This window comes from Arvicanthis niloticus, chromosome 2 (assembly GCF_011762505.2).
Source record: "Arvicanthis niloticus isolate mArvNil1 chromosome 2, mArvNil1.pat.X, whole genome shotgun sequence".
Lineage (NCBI taxonomy): Eukaryota > Metazoa > Chordata > Mammalia > Rodentia > Muridae > Arvicanthis > Arvicanthis niloticus.
The window spans coordinates 128,937,623-128,953,992 of NC_047659.1; the positions used below are offsets into that span (position 1 = coordinate 128,937,623).

Genomic DNA, 16,370 nt, shown 5'->3' on the forward strand with positions numbered 1-16,370 from the left:
ATAAATACTATGATCCATTTAAATAAAGTTTTCTATCAGTGAGTGCTCAGGGGGTATGAGCTGCCACAATTAAAACAGCAGCATCTTTATTATTAAAACTAGTATGAAACACTATTCTAGTCAAAGAATACTTCAATCGACAAACAAACTCCCAGATTTCTTATTGTATCCTTCCCTGTTCTACTGCTTATGGCTGTCTGGGCTAGAGATTAATATTTTGTTATAAAACGGGAATCATTTAGCAGATTAAACTGTTCATCTCTGAATTTCTGTGTTCTGCTTTAGAACACCTCCCTTCCCTGCCAAATGAACAATAGATGTCGCCGCTATTGTTTTATTTATTTATTTATTTATTTTTTAAGCCATGCCTCTTATAGCTCCAGGGTCAGGAGATAGACATCTTGTTCTTATGAAGGCTCCCGAGGGGTTAGCTCTAGTCAAACCATGTTACTCTGGAAGACTTTAAGCCATTTTAGCTGCTCAGTGGAGAGAACACATCCCGGGACCCAGGCAGGTTTCCAAGACAACTGGGGGTTTGATGGTTCATTGAAGGATGGCCAAGGCAGCTGTGTATTGGTGCTCTGGAAGTCTCAAGCTATTCTGCAAGAGCTTTTGGTTCAGGAAATACAAAACATATTTGCTACAAACATTTCTCTCCTCGATTTTTAATCACATATATATTGCAAAGAAATGCACCCCATCTGGTTTTTTTACTCGTTTAGACTTATATTATCCAAATGAAAACTGATATTTATTTGATGCCCCACGTCATTTTTTCTATGAAAGAAGATATATGGTATAAGGCAAGTATTTATTATTCTCATCCTGCTATGGACTGGACTACTGAAGTGGCTCCCATGTCAAGAAGGTTGGCCATGTGGTGGATTCCTTTGAGAGCCAGTTTCTCTCAGTGGCAGACACAATAGGCAGCAAAGGCCTCACCTAATTGTATTAATCATCAAAACTTGGCAAACAGAAGAACAGCGTGAAAAGGGGTTACAGGACCTCAGATAGCCACAAGTCCATCCTTACCTCATTTTACATCTGAGGAAACTGAGCCCCAGAGGGGAGAAATTCTTTGCCTAATGACACATGGTTAATTAAAGGCAGACTCGGGGCCAGACGCTTGGTTCTCCAGAGCCTAGGAACAGTGGAGCAGAGATCTTTCTTTTTTCTTCTGTAGAAAGCTGTAGAGCCTCAAAGTACAGATGGAAAGCCAGACGGCAGACACAAACTCACAGAGGTACTGGTAGGACAGGCCCTTAGGAATCATGAGGAAAATAGGTTCAGAGAGACTTTAAAAGCTTACTCCTTTCTGTAAAGAATACTAGCTATGCTGGCCTTCCATTCTTGTTGTCTACCTCGCCATTACTGCTGCCCTTAAGGCCTGACCTAACTGTTCTGAGTTAGCTCTTTGATGAAGGTATTTGGCATAATGTTTACCACAGAACAGAAGCAATTATTATTATTTATTATTATTGTTACTTAGCATTACTATTTTCACTATTACTCTATGGTCTTATTTTCTAAGATAAAATTTCTTAATTTTGCCTAACGTTTTATGGAAACAATATTTATGAGATGCAGCTCATTCTTATAGAGCATAAAAAGGGCAAGAAAAACATCAGACAGGTCTTGTGAGAATATCAGAGTCTACCCTTTTCTTGGCGATTGGTTGAGGTTCTGAGAAGGTATGTCGGAGATCGGAAAACTGGAGTTTTCTGAATGAAGTATTACCTAAGGTCATTGACATTTCTTTTTAAGAAGATACATTATTGTGTGTTCACATGCATTGCTATATTTTCTATGTCATATGAAGTATTTAACTTTGGGAAGGAAATAACAATGTAGGGACTGCATTATTTTTCTTGTTACTCATGAGAAATAATTTAAGTGAGGAAGTGTCTATTTGAATCTAGAGTGAGAAGAAATACATCCCATCATGGGGGAGGAAGGCATAGACACAGGACGATGAGGTAGCTGCTCACCTTGTGTCTGTATTCTGGAAGCAGAGAGGAAGAGCCAGGCCTTCAGATCTCAAGGTTTACCAGAAAGATTTCACTTCCTTTAACAAGCTTCCAAAACAGTGCCACTGGCTGAGGCTAGGTATTCTAACATTTGAGCCATGGGGAGATAGTTTACAGTCAAACCTCAGCAGAGACTTAATGGGTAGACTAAAGCTTTTGTGCACCAAAAAGAAAAAAAATTAGATTATGTAACAAAAATTGTTTAAGGGCAGTAGCTAAAAAGCACTCACCTTCAAAAGTCTGATTTGTTATCGCTTTGCGATGGAAGATGGAAGAAATGCTAAAGCAGAGGAGCTTGGCAGAAGATGAAGAGACAAACCTGGAGAACACAAAGGGAAGAAAATGTGGAGTTTTTGAAGAACAACCCAAATCCAACTTTATACTTTCTGCAATAGGGGGGTTGGGTTGGGGTAGGGGAATGGGGCTGGGCACTAGTGGCTAGAAATTTTGGATCAGTCTGTCTTGCTTTTCTTCTGTAGTAGAAGTTTAGTTTGTCTTGCTTTATTCTTCTTGAGTTTGGTCTTATACTTTTAGCACCCAAGGCAGGTGCTGGCACTAAGTAGATACTCAATAAATGTGCACTGAGTTGAGACCATCGCTAAGTGGAAGTGAAAAGCCATGATAAAGAATCTGGATGCTATTTGTCAGGCAATGGGGGGCTGTTGATGCTTCTTGCTCAGAGGAGTGACGTGCTCAGAAACGAACTTTAGAGACATTGGGTTGGCAGCACGCAGTGGATAACTGCAGCCAGAGACCGGAGGTAAATATCAAGTCTGAGTCTAGCACTATTTCAGACAGGAAGCAACTGAACTCACAGGCAGTCAGAAGGCTGCAAGATCCCCATGACAGAGCAATTGCTTTGGTAGAAAGGTATCAGATTTCTGAAATGAAAAATTTAAAAGTCAAAAGAGGCAGGCTAGGGAGATGGCTCAGTCACTAAAGTGCTTGTTGTAAAAGTCTACGGACCTGAGTTTGATTCGCAGAACCCATGTAAACGTGCCATAAACGGTGACATACAGATATGATCCTATAATCTACACACTGGAAAGGTGGAGGTAGGTAGGTCACTGGGATCTACTAGCTAGCCAATCTAGTTTACTTGAAAAGTTCTGGGCCAGTGAGAGACCCTATCTTAAAAACAAGGTAAATGGTGCTTCTGCAGAACAATAAGCGACGTTGTCCTCAGCTTCCTTGTGCACCTCTATATGTGTTTATACACTTCCCCTCACCCACGTATACCCCCTCACACAAAAGAGAAGGTCACAATAGGAAAGGTAATAAAATGCATAAATGATTTTTTTGTTATCTAAACATAAGGAAGTAAATGCTGAGACTCCAAGACTCGGTCCCTAGATGCAGTCAGTGATAATGTCAGAGGAATGCAGAGAAGAGTGGGATCTGTGGACAGGTTGAGTTGCAGTGAAAGATGAGCCCATTTTAGGCTTTTAGTCATTTCTGGCTACTGATAGGACTTTAAAGGGCACTTAACCATAGTGTGCCAAGAGCAACCTAGAAGGTAAGCTTGGGAAACTGATACAAATTTAGGGTCCTCCATGTGGACCCGAGATCCCAGCTTGCTTGCTTTCTTTCTTTCTTTCTTTCTTTCTTTCTTTCTTTCTTTCTTTCTTTCTTTGTTTTGTTTTTGTTTTTTCAAGACAGGGTTTCTCTGTGTAGTTCTGGCTGTCCTGGAACTCACTCTGTAGACCAGGCTGGCCTTGAACTCAGAAATCCGCCTGCCTCTGCCTCCCAAGTGCTGGGATTAGAGGCGTGTGCCACCACTGCCCAGCCCCAACTTTCTTGATTACATACGAAAGTGAGTTTAAAGACAAGGTGAAAGGAAAGGTTTGGTTACCAATTTGTTTGTGTAGCTACTTCTTCTGAGTTGAAACATATCCTGATGGAGGGAAGAGGAAGGACTGTGAGACTGAGCAAATAAATATGAACTCAGAAGGCTCTGGAAGCTTCAGAAAGGTAAATTCCCAAGGTTTCACAGGAAGTCATAAAGCAGTACAAATGTTGGAGACAGACAGACAGACAGACAGGGAGATGGGGGGGGGGAGAAAGAGAGAGGATAGAAGAGAGCCCAACAACTGTTTTGTCTGCAGGTCATGCTGAGCTCAAGGAGTGTAGTTTTCATGGGTCCTCACACATGTTGGTCATGAAGTACCTTTGAGTGAGCCATGTTCCAGCATGTAACCCCTCACCTACAGTCCAACAAGTGACCCCAATAAGCTCATTGCTTCACCAAATTAGACTTGGTTACAACTGTGGTTATGATATCTTGTTGATTGGTCTCCTGGAGTGAATAAATGTTTGTTCATGTTTCCCCAAAAAATGTTATACAATGCTCTACATCTCCAGACAAACACTTTTCATGGCTATTGTAATAAATATTTTTAAAAAATGGCCTCTGGTCAAGCCGACTATCTAAGCTGTGGCAGCTCTGCCTAGCTCAGCCATCATGTTCTGTGGCCAGAGGCCATGTGCGCACTACAGCTGGAAATGGCCAGCCAGAAACACCAGCCCTGCCACCTACAAGACGACAGAGTGGGAGATGGCTCTGCCAATCTTCCATGTTGTCTCCGCAAGGCTGGGCATTGCCCAGACCATCCCGCTATCTATGGGGGCCCAGTAAGAAAATGAGACTCTAATGCTTAAATATTAACCAAAGGCTTTATATATTTAGTAATGCTCAATAACAATAAATATGCCCATACAAAGAGAGTTGTTTCCCAATTAGCTAACCTAAATGAAAGTTGTTACACACGACTGTTCTCCATACCTGCATGCCTCTCTACCACTCCTACATCTCTGCTCTCCCTAGCTCCTCCTCTTCCTTTTCCTCCCCTTTCTCCTCATCCTCTCCTTACTCCTCCCACCTTAGCTCCTCCTACACATGACCTCTCAGAGACAGCATGGCTACCTGAAGTCACATCTTCATGTGGTTGATTTGCTCCTCATACAGATTGGGTCTGGACATAGTCATGCCCTAGAGGAACCTTAAACACTCACAGGTTCATTCATGAATGCATTTTCTAATGACCCTCTGTGCTCAAACTCAAAATCAGAGGAATTTGATTTTGGGAGTGGGTAATTTAAGAACCAAAGGCATCATTAGGAGAATAAAAACAGACATAAGGCTTCTACGTGGATAATAAAAATGAAAGATGCTTCTACGTCAACAGAGGGCCCCTACTTTTGCTTTTGGTGTGTTTTGTTTGGGTATGTGTTCAAATTTAATGTGTGCATCCAAAGCCCTGCCAACAATTAAGTAGATAAAAGGGCTGGAGTTTTTCTTACATCAAATTTACAACCACGGTCACTCTATATGTGTCTCTTTTTTGGTGCCCAACACTATGACCAGTATAAGTTCAGGAAATTGGCTCAATCTCAAATGGCTCAGTGGACCCATTTAGCAGGTTGAAGGGACCATCTTGATTTCAACTGGTTTCTGTCAATGGCACTGTGAAGAGACAAAAGGCAAGGAAAACACAGGGGATACTCTAATCTGGGAAGTTCCTGTAGGCTCCAGTTCTGATGAATCCCAATTCTGTCAATTCTGGGGGGAAAAGGTCCTTATGGGCAAAGATGGCTCAGGGTTCATGTTGAGGGAGGGTGACATAGGGCTTCATTCTTCAGCTCAGACATGAAAAGGCCTTTCTACCTTCCTTCCTTCTTAGTCATAAGCTCATGTTTTCAATGTAGTTGCCTACCAAGTCCTACTCAATGGAAGTGGTCTACACTACATCAAACACAGCCCAGTTGGGATATCCACTTGTATTTTATTCCAGTGTTCCAGTGTTATTGGAAACCTAGTATTTCTTCATTCCCTAGAGACCATTTGCATATATGCAGAAGAATCACTGACCTTGTAATACCAGTTGCAAATCACTTTTGATCAATTATTTGCATGGAACACTCCCATATCCTTTATCTCAGTAACCTTCCCAATCATTCAAGAGAGGAGGATAATACCACCTACCTTCATTGTGGAATACACAGGTGATAGATATGGTCCAGGGAGGTGAATTCACTTTCCTGATGTCAAATAGCAAGTCAGTTCGTCATGCTTTCAAAATGCATTCTTAAACATTACAATAAATATTAGACACATGTTTACAGGTAATTTCAGCATTGCATGACTTTTTTTTTTTATTTTATTTTAAGGCATTGTCTTAGTTAAGGTTACTGTCATTGTGATGAAACACCATGACCAAAAGCAAAAGGGTATATTTGGCTTATACTTCCATATCACTGTTCATTATCAACAGAAGTCAGGATAGGAACTCAAACAGGAAAGGAACCTGAAGGCAGAAGCAGATGCAGAAGCCACGGAAGGGTGATGTTTATTGCCTTGCTCCCATGGCTTGCTCAGCCTGCTTTCTTATAGAACCCAGGATCACCAGCCTGGGAGTGACCCAACCCACAGTGGGCTGAATCCTCCCATGTCAATCACAAATTAAAAAACTGCCCCATAGGCTTGCTTACAGTCCATCTTATGTCAGCATGTTATCAATTAAGGACACCTCTCTGCTAGCTTGTGTCAAGCTGGCATCAAACTAGTCAAGATGTGTAATATTGGTACCAGATTCGAGTGTTCTTTTTATTTTAAAAATGTGTTAAGATGTAGAGCTAGAGATCTGACTCAGTGGTTAAGATTGTTATTTTGTTATTGCAAAGGTCCCAGGTTCAGTTACCAGTACCTACACGATAGCTCACAATCACCCTTAAATCCAGGGGATTTGATTCTTTCTTCTTGCATCTGCAGGAACTAGGAACACATCTGATGGCCATACACACATAGGAAAAACATCCAGACAGAGAAAAAGAAAATAAATCTAAGATCTTTTAAAAATGTATTAAGTGCCCATATGACTAGGGTTCAGTGTGACACTTCTGCATATGAATAGTGCATGAACTGATCAAATCCAGTTATTATTAATAAATTCAAAAAATATACAACCTATGCATGTTGAAATAGAGACCTACCTAGACCAACATTTGGTACACACACATACACACTCACACACTCACAGTGGGGAGGGGGAGGGAGGGAGGGAAAGAGGGAGTGAGGGAGAGAGAGAGAGAGAGAGAGAGAGAGAGAGAGAGAGAGAGATATTGATCCCCCCCCCCAATCATCTTGTTCCTTGGGAGATAATCATTAAAGATGCTCCTACCCCAACTTCTGTGCATCCAATCCCCCTGTCCCTGGATCTGTGGATCTACCTAGTGGCTCTCTTTTTCCTGACAAGAAGAGTGGGTAGTGGGGAGCTTTTACCTCTTGGGATGAGGAAGGAACATTTTCAAGGTGTGCCAAGTGCATACTCATTCATAAAACAAACATTTGTAGAGCTTCAGCAAGAGCAGGGGTGGTGGCAGCCACAGCAGTAGGGACTTGGCAGTTGGTTCATTAGAAGCTGAAGCCCCCCTGGAGACCAGCAGGGAGTGAGGCTGGAGGTGGGGGGGGGCAGTGCAAAGGCCAGCTGGCTCTCCAGCAACAAAGTCAACACTGCCCCAGATGTCTGCCCCCGGGGTTGAGGCCATTAGCTACAGTTTACCTGCTCACTTCATTTTTCAAAATTAGCCAGAAAAGCCTCCCACAGAAACACAATGGGCAGAATTTCTCAGCAGGGGTAGAAAGAAAACAAAGCCTATCTTTTCCTGTACTTGTATCAGTTTATTAAATGTCCCCTAGAGCTCTGGAGGCTGGCTGACAAGATTCTGATTGCTCCCACGAGAATGTCTATATGACCCTCACCTTTTTTTCTCTTCCAAATGCATCCCAGTGAAGGACAGACTGATGTTTCACCCACCCCTGTCCCCAACCTTGAAGAGAACTCCAGTACTGAATCCAGAGAGACATTAACCTCTCTCTCTCTCTCTCTCTCTCTCTCTCTCTCTCTCTCTCTCTCTCTCTTTCTTTCCCTCTCTTCGTTCCTTCTCTCTCTCCCTTCCTCTGTTCCCTCTTTGTCTCTGTCTCCAGCCCCCCAGGGGATTCTAGAGTTTAAATTCCTTGCTTGACTGTGAGAGTTGCCAGGAGACTGGAAGATGGTATTAGCTTTCAACCACCTGATTTAATCTTTTCTCTCACTCCAGCTTTCCTGTGTTGCTGCTCAGACAAGGCAGAGGGCAAAGGGGAAAGGTGAGAAGGTTAAACACTTGTCTGCAGCGACATCTTTTCATCAGCTATGCTGAGAGCCCAGCCAGACAGGAGTGGCCACAGTGTTGGTGGACTGGTGAAAGATGTTCTTCTATCTGACTGCCTCTTGGTCATCAATGTAGCCTTGTTTGAGCTTAAGTGGGAGAAGTACGGACTGAAGGAGGCAGGAGGGATTGCTATGATTGAAGGAAAATAATACCCAAATTATAAGGACCTCAGCATAAGGTCGCACAGTTGAAACTGTCCGGCACAATATATATGTATATGTGTATGTGTATGTGTATGTGTATGTGTATGTGTATGTGTATGTGTATGTGTATGTGTATGTATATGTATATGTATATATATATATTTACACTACCAAAGCTCCTTCTAGATTATAAACCAATCAGAAACTTAAGAATCCTTGCAGGATAGAAGCCTCTACTTCAAGCACACCCTTGATGCAGACCAGGTAGGATCCAGTGTTGTGTGGGTTTTGTCTTGGTGGAGTCCAGGAAATAAGACAAAGTTTGGAATGTGGTCACCAGCAATGTTCACATGATTTGGCTATTAGTCACAAGTATGCAGGGATTTTTACCTGTCTCCTCTCCAGTGAAGCTGTTTGTGATAGAAAATGCCTTCTTCTTCTTCCTAGCAGGTTCTGAGTAATCCTTGTAGTTGGAGGAACAGAGGCAAGCCTGTAGCTACCCTGGAGAAAGTGTTTCCAAGATTATCATTTGTGACCAGGTCATCCCCAGGGCCTCCACTCTAATTTCTGAGTTTCACTTCTTACTGTGTATATGTCAATATTTGTGAAACACAACACTCTCCCCTCACTGAAAAGTAGGTAAAAGAATTTTTTTGTTTTTTTCTGTTTTATTTTAAATCTTTCAACTCACTGTCACCATCTTCCATATTTGAAGAGCTACCTTCCTGAGTCATGGTCAGCTCTGGAAGTCTTTTTCAGTCCATTTTGGACAGTATCTTAGGCTGGTTACAGATATCAGTCCGTAATTCTTGAGACCTGAAAATGCTCTCTTATCAGTACTGTCTTTGAATATGTGACTCAAGATGAGGATCTTGATTTGATGAGACTACCTTAGTATTTAAGTGGATACCAAACTTGATCCTGGGAGCTTTATAAGAGAAACACAGAAGATATTTGCTAAGCAGAACACCACGAAAAGATGGAGGCAGAAATTTGAGTGACATAGCCACAACCTGGGGGATTGCAGGGGAGGCTGAGACCACCGGAAGACAAAAGAGGCAAGGACTCTGTCTTTGTACTTCTTGAAGCCTTTTATATAATCTGGCACCCTCACTGGACCAGGTGAGACTATGGTGAACTCCAGGTTCCTCAAGCCAGAAGGAAATCCGTTTCTGTTGTTCTAAAACATTCAGTGTGTGGAATATGTTATCATAACCACGTTCAACTTAAATAGGTAGCAACATTTAGTGCTTAGTGCACAGCCTGGAGCTTGGCCGGGCCAGAAGAGAGGCTGAGACCTGTGACAAGCTCAGTAAAATAACACCGGTTAAGAGATAAAGTGTGGCTGTCCAGATGAGATCAAGTAAAAGTGCTTGCTGCCAAGTCTGACAACCCGAGTTCAGTTCCTGGGATCCACAGGCTAGAAGGAAATAATTGACTTTCACATGTGGGTTGTACCATGTGTGCACACCCTCTCAAATAAGTCAATCTAGACTATGGCAGCAGGGCCCAGGTCTCCTCCATATAAGAAGGACTCCGCTAGTGGCTATCAGTCTTCATCAATACAGGATTGCCAAGGTAGCATTGGGAATCTATATCTGCCTGATGGGTGAATGTGAGTGAGAGAAAGGAAATTGAGATGGGGTATTTAACAAACCCAATCTGTAAATGGCCTATATCATATCTCCAATGTGCTATTGGTACCTTTTAATCATGTTAACCCACCTCTGATAAGCAGTCTGGTAGTCTTGTTTCTGACTATATAAGCTAGTGATATCCCATCTAGTTATATGTGAGTGGAGCATTTTAAAAATAAATTTATCCTTAAATGGATACAGATAAAGATATCATTTGTACATATTAATTGTGTATAAGATAATGTTCCGATCAGTGTACACATTATGCACTGTGATAGTTTTCTATTGTAAGGAGGAAGCATGAACTTTTAGTGTGGACAGCTGTGCAGAGCCTCAGCCAAAGGAGACCAATAACCACACAGGCAAGACAATGACTGACGTGAGCACACATAATATGAGTCGATCTGAAACTGTACTGCTTCCGCTTAAAGGCTTTCGTCAGGTGTTGTGAAGTAAAACACCAAATACACATGAAGCATAAGACAGAAAACATAAAGCCAGTGTGGCTTCAGCATTAGCAGGAAGAAGACTGGTCTGTGGCCAATGACTGAATTTTCTCCACCACATGAACTGCTGGGGGAAATAAACACAAACTCTGGGAACAATAAGCAGAATACAAATTCTAGCTTATTGGGGACCTAGGACCTATTTCACTGGGTCTATGGCTTTTATTTTATTTATTTATTTGTTTTGCTTAATTGGGAACAGGAGAGTTTGTATAGGTTGCCCAAACCCTGTGATACAAACACAGCACAACACACACACACACACACACACACACACACACACACACACCACACTAATTAATAGCTCTAAGGATATAATGTAATATTAAAACAGGAAATGTTGGTAAATAAAGTTATGTTCAGTGTTATATAAAACATTACATAGAAAAAAGTATCCTATTAAATAGACATAGTTTAAGAGGGACAAATGGTACTTATGGAGAAGACCAGATAAATTCAACCTTTTGGAACCTCAGCAAACACATACAACACAAAAGCTGACACAGCTGAAGAGACTCCAAGACATGGAGAGCAAAGTGACTGTGGACTGATGGCAGAGTCCAACACTAGCAGACAGCCAGTGCCAGTGCTACAGAGCCAGACAGAGTCTCCGAGTGCAATATAGCACCATTGTCTAGGACCAGGTCCTCAGATGTAGGGCCAGGACCGAGTCTCAGAGCTGCAGCCTATGGGTGATCTTCTTCCTCCTGGTGGACCCTGTCTTCTCAAGTGCCTTTCTTCTGCACCACATGGTCTCTTGCACAGTTGCTTTATATGGTGGGTGCTCCTGAAAGTTGACAAGAAACTGTTCGTCTGCAGTATACTGTTTATTTAGTTTTTGTTTTTTTGTTTTGTGTTTTTTTTTTTTTTTTTTTTTTTTTTTTGCTAAATAGATGTCTGTAACTTGTTTTAAAACAGATTAATAGCAATAATAAACTTATGTCTACATCCTCTTCCCTGCTGGTGACTTGTAATGATAGGGTTAAGATAAACTATTTAAGATTGAGTAGTGACCGAGTGAAAATAGTACCCGAGATTACACTGGAAGCTTGTAAATCCTTCCTTTTCTCACTCCAGCAGCTGGGAAAAGCCTCTCGGGAGGCTCTGGGTTGGTGGAGAAATTACTTAGATCCATCAAGTAAGCGTGTCTCTAGGAACAAGCTCCAAGATGAGAAGGCAAAGATCCTGTCCGAGTCACCTCAGCATGGCCTTCATTCCATCCACATAAAAAGGTCAACCCATGAAAAGAAAGGTCTTGTCTTTCAAACCTGAAACCATCCACTTAGTCAGAAATTTTAGAAGGCCCCTCTTCCCACAGCATCCTACCAGGACTGGTATCTCCAGCCCTCACTCTGCCATATTTGCCTCAGGCCTCAGAAAGCAGAGAAATCATAGCCAAAGCTTGAGTTGACAAATGATCCTAAAACTGAAGAACTCCCAGGCAGGATTTGAGCTTGACCTCGGAGCTGTTGGTCAAATTGGAGATATATATTTTAATGTCACTATTCCTGGTAGCATGAGCTTGGGGTTTATGCCAGAAAAGCTTAGGAGAGGCCTTTCCTCACCCTGGGTCCTCTGCCTACATTTCTCCTTCTTGGAGACATTTTTTCCCTGTTTAGGTACAAATTTTGTTTTATGATCTCTAAAACAGTTAGCAACCTGATGGCTTTTCCAAACCCAAAGCTAAAAGACCATGGGGCAGGTTTGAGTGCCTAGATAAAGGTCCTGGGACTGGTCTATATTGGATATATTTGTAAGTTTGGTTCTAAACTACGTTAAGCAAGCATTAGAAAATTTCTGATGGTTCATGCACAATCCACTCTATAGTGGAACTATATAGAATATAAGTATATTTTATATAGTATATAAGAAAGAACATTAGAAGTATGTAATACTAGAGTAATATATATACATATATATTCATAATCTTGAAAGTTTGTGAATACCAAGTTTAAGAGTATCTTAGTTGTTTTATTGAATAATATATCTAAGCTTCTGATGGCCACCTTTAAAAGGAAATTTATTAAAATGGAGGAAATAAATTTACTCCTATGAAGAAAGAATTGTTTCCATTTTATTTTATATATTTTCCACAGCCATAGTTGAAAGCATATATGCTCCAAGAGATCTAAAAGGCCATTGATAGGTGCTATGGAAAGTGCATTCCAGAGCATCACGGAAACCAAGAGGAGACTGAATGTGAATGGCTGTTTAATGAGACAGTTTTAATACTTGGTAAAGAACTTGGGTATGCAGCAGTCATCCCATTGATGTTAATTGAACTAATGGAGAGTGAGAAAACAGTTGAAAAAAATGTTTGTTTTATCTACAGAATGGTTAGCCTTTCTCAGTAGTGCCAAGAGCTGAGCTGGAATGTTGGGAATGCCAAATGGGGAAAATGGGGAAAGCCAAATTTGGTGTGTTTGGACAAGGGAGCATGACTTTAGAAATGAATAGATTTGTGCTGGCAGTTTTTTGGATAGTTTTAGTAAAGATAGGAAACAGAGCAAAAAGACTTGGAAGAATAAAGGGATATTTTGGAACGAGAGGTTTACACAGATGACATTCTGGAAGCATCTATTGCTGAAACAGAGATGATGGTACCTAGGATGAAGGGAAAGGTGTGGGCTGTGTGGAGAAATGGGGCCATTCCTGACAGTGTCATTCATCTGTGTTCGGGAGCATCCCTCTGAGTATGTGGACCAGTGTGCGGACAAGTATATGATCTTCTGCATTGTAATGAGTTCTATTTTGAGATGCTATGGGGACAAGAGTGTGAAAATTAATTTCTCCACCTCCCTTCTACATTTTCCTCTGTTCCTGTATGAGAGTCAGGTGCCTTACAGACAACACATTTTCTTCTTTCATAAACCTTCATTGTAAAATATAGTACCAGGAAAAATGCACCCAAAAATAGTAGATCCTTTGGCCCTTGGGTTGCATGTTCTCCTTTGTTAGCAACTTCACAGTCTGAGGATAGCATCTTCATTTCTGTTCAAAGATGATACTACCCACCTTGACTAATCCAAATGTCGCCATTTTTATGCTGTGGGATATAATTAAGGAAAATTAAAGGTGTGACTTTATGCAGGGAGGACAAATCTTTTGTTTTTCTAAGTGTAAAGAAAAGATAAACCCTCCTGACCTAAAGACTCATGGTGAAGCTGGCCGCTATTATCACTGCTGCTGACTCTGTAAACCAGGATTTACAATGACATTAAGACAGGCATGATGGTCTGTATCTTGAACAGTAGAATCAAGTGGTTCTCTGTGAGTTCGAGTCTAGCTGAGTTCCAGTCCAGCCAAGGCTACATAGTAAGATCCTGTCTCAAAAATAAAGTAAAATTCTTTACATGTGACTATTGATAGGGTGTGATTGCGGATAGACGGCAGTTGGACAAAAGGCAGCATTTCTATCTCACATTTCTTCTGCGTGTTTTGGGAGACACACTGCTTCTTGAGTTAGTTCTTTGAAAACACAATTCCTTGGAATGCCTTAAACATCAGTGTTCATCAGAGCATGGCACTTAGTAGGTGCTCAGCAGGGGGCAGTGTGACACAATGGTTAAAAGCATAAACAATAAGCTGTCCCTCAGCCTCCTCTTCCTCTGCAACATGAGAGTGATCAGTCACTTACATAAATCCTAGATGAATTATATAACACATACTATTACTACACACAAAAGTAGCCGATGAATAATAACTTTAAAATTTACTATAATAAAATATCTATCTCCAACCTAGATTTCTCATCCCAATTCCAGACCTGGCTTTGTCTAGAAGGTCAGGAAAGGAATCTAACTTAGAATATTTACCTCTTAAACCTAACTGGTGGCTGTTCTGTGCTCTCTAGCTGGTATCTGCCCAGCATGTCTTTCCGCAATCCAGAATCCAGTTCCAGGGAGTTTTGTGAGTTATTTGGCATTTTCTTCTCCCCACCTCTATCTACCGAGCTAATCAGAGTTCTTCCCATAAGACCACCTCAATGTCTCTTGAAGCTTTCTATCTTTCCACAATACCCACCACCTTCATAAGTGGTCTGCACCACCCATCACTGCTGACACCTCTGTCCTTTACCACATTGCTAAGAGCACTCTTGTACGACACAAATTCTGGTCTTGCTGCCCTTTGCTTGAAACTCATCACTGTTCCAAGACTCCTAGGATGAAAGGCAAATTATTCTTCACCAGCAGTCCTGCTGCACCCCCTTCAATGCCCTCCCCGAACCCCCTCCACAGCCCCCCTTTTCCTGGACTCCACTTATTGCAGAACTGTTTCAGTTCCTTAATTAATAATTTTTAAAAGCTTCTTGTTCTCTAGGTCACAGAGTTTTAGCACCAGCTGTGTCCCTCCCCTGTCCCACCCAGTTTGGCCTAGCTCCTCCACCCATCCTTCAAATGTGTTGCTTCCCTGAGAGACATTTTCTGAATGGAACCATGCCCCTTCTTTTAGCCCTTGTACCTATCTTTTGTGGATATTTATCACAATGTGATATTGTATGCATTTTTAAAGATCCACAGGACAAGAAGAGAGGGGAAGACCCACTTTGGCTTTCTTTTGAATTCACACTGTCATTTATATATTCTCTCTCTCTCTCTCTCTCTCTCTCTCTCTCTCTCTCTGTGTGTGTGTACACATTTGTGTGTACCTGTGTATTTATGCCTGCGTGTACATGTCTGTGTGTATTGTGCATTTCTGTGCATGCCTGTGTGTGCATTTCTGTGTGAGCATTCCTGTGTGTGCATTCCTGTGTGTGCATATATTTGGAAAGTATCATCTCTTACATTTGAATACTCATCCTATGGTTTTCATTTATTACTTCACTCCTTCCTTTCTCCAGACATTTGATCCCCAGGGGTTGGAATATGTCATTATGCCTGTGATGATGTGATGATGATGTAAACCCCATTAATATTTTGGGGATACTTTTGCTGTTCCACAAAAGCCAGGCCAGGTTTCATGCTTGACCTTCTTTAACCTCTGAAAGATCTTAAACACCTTGTATGGAAAGTGAGAGACCACAGTTACTTAGAATATGTGTGTGTGTGTGTGTGTGTGTGTGTGCTGTGTGTGTGTAAGAAAGAGAGAGGGGGGAGAGGGAGAGAGAATGGGAGGTGAAAATATTAATAAGGAAAGTCATATTAGGCAGCAGTTTATTCTTATGTGATTCAAGTTGAGCCCTTGTTTAAGACTGTCCTCTAAGAAAAAAAAATAATAATCAGGTGCTATATCCTAACAAGGGGCAGGAACTAGATAGAAACAGTAATCCAGAAAGTGTCTCCAATGAAGTATATATTATATAAAGACTGGCCAGTAGTGCAGGAATGGGACAGATGGTGACAAGTGACATTTGGATGTCTTGATTCAATGGAATGCTGCAGAGCTCCATGTAAGTATCACCCCAACTGGTGGGATGTCAGGCTGGATTCATATACACTTATATGAACTTTGGTATGACTTCCTCTCATTATTGATAATGGCCAAAACTTTCCACATTCAGAGTACGAGTAGATCCCCCCAGGGATCTGGTGAACACTGTCTGTATAGTATGTCTCCCAATCATGGAGCAGGTGTTCCAGGGACTTTCCAGGTCCAGATGATCCCATTGTTGATCTAAAACACAACCCAGATTGTCAAGTTGGCTTGCATCTTTCCTAACTGCTCTGCTACTGGCGCATGCATCTCTCCCTACATGTCATGTAAAGGAAAATTGATCTAACTTAGCAGAAAAGAAAACGGGACCACTGTCCACCTTAGATGTACTTGGAATAAGTAAGGGGCTTCTTGGAGCTTCCAATGTACAGAACCAAGAACTGCTCTTGTATATGAGGGCGTGTGTACAGCATCATT

At 41.6% G+C, this 16,370-nt stretch overlaps 1 long non-coding RNA gene across 2 annotated transcripts in view; it reads right to left on the reverse strand.

Annotated features, from left to right (window-relative positions):
- Positions 1–2,256: 2,256 nt before the first annotated feature.
- The window catches only part of LOC143441211 (uncharacterized), an 89,473-nt gene continuing 75,359 nt past the window's right edge, over positions 2,257–16,370 (reverse strand). The window contains exon 3 of one of the 2 annotated variants that reach the window (XR_013108441.1): positions 2,257–2,346. This is a non-coding gene — a long non-coding RNA (uncharacterized LOC143441211). Of the gene's footprint in view, positions 2,347–8,763; positions 8,879–16,370 lie in introns of those variants that run through there. The other variant, XR_013108440.1, reaches the window with a different exon arrangement.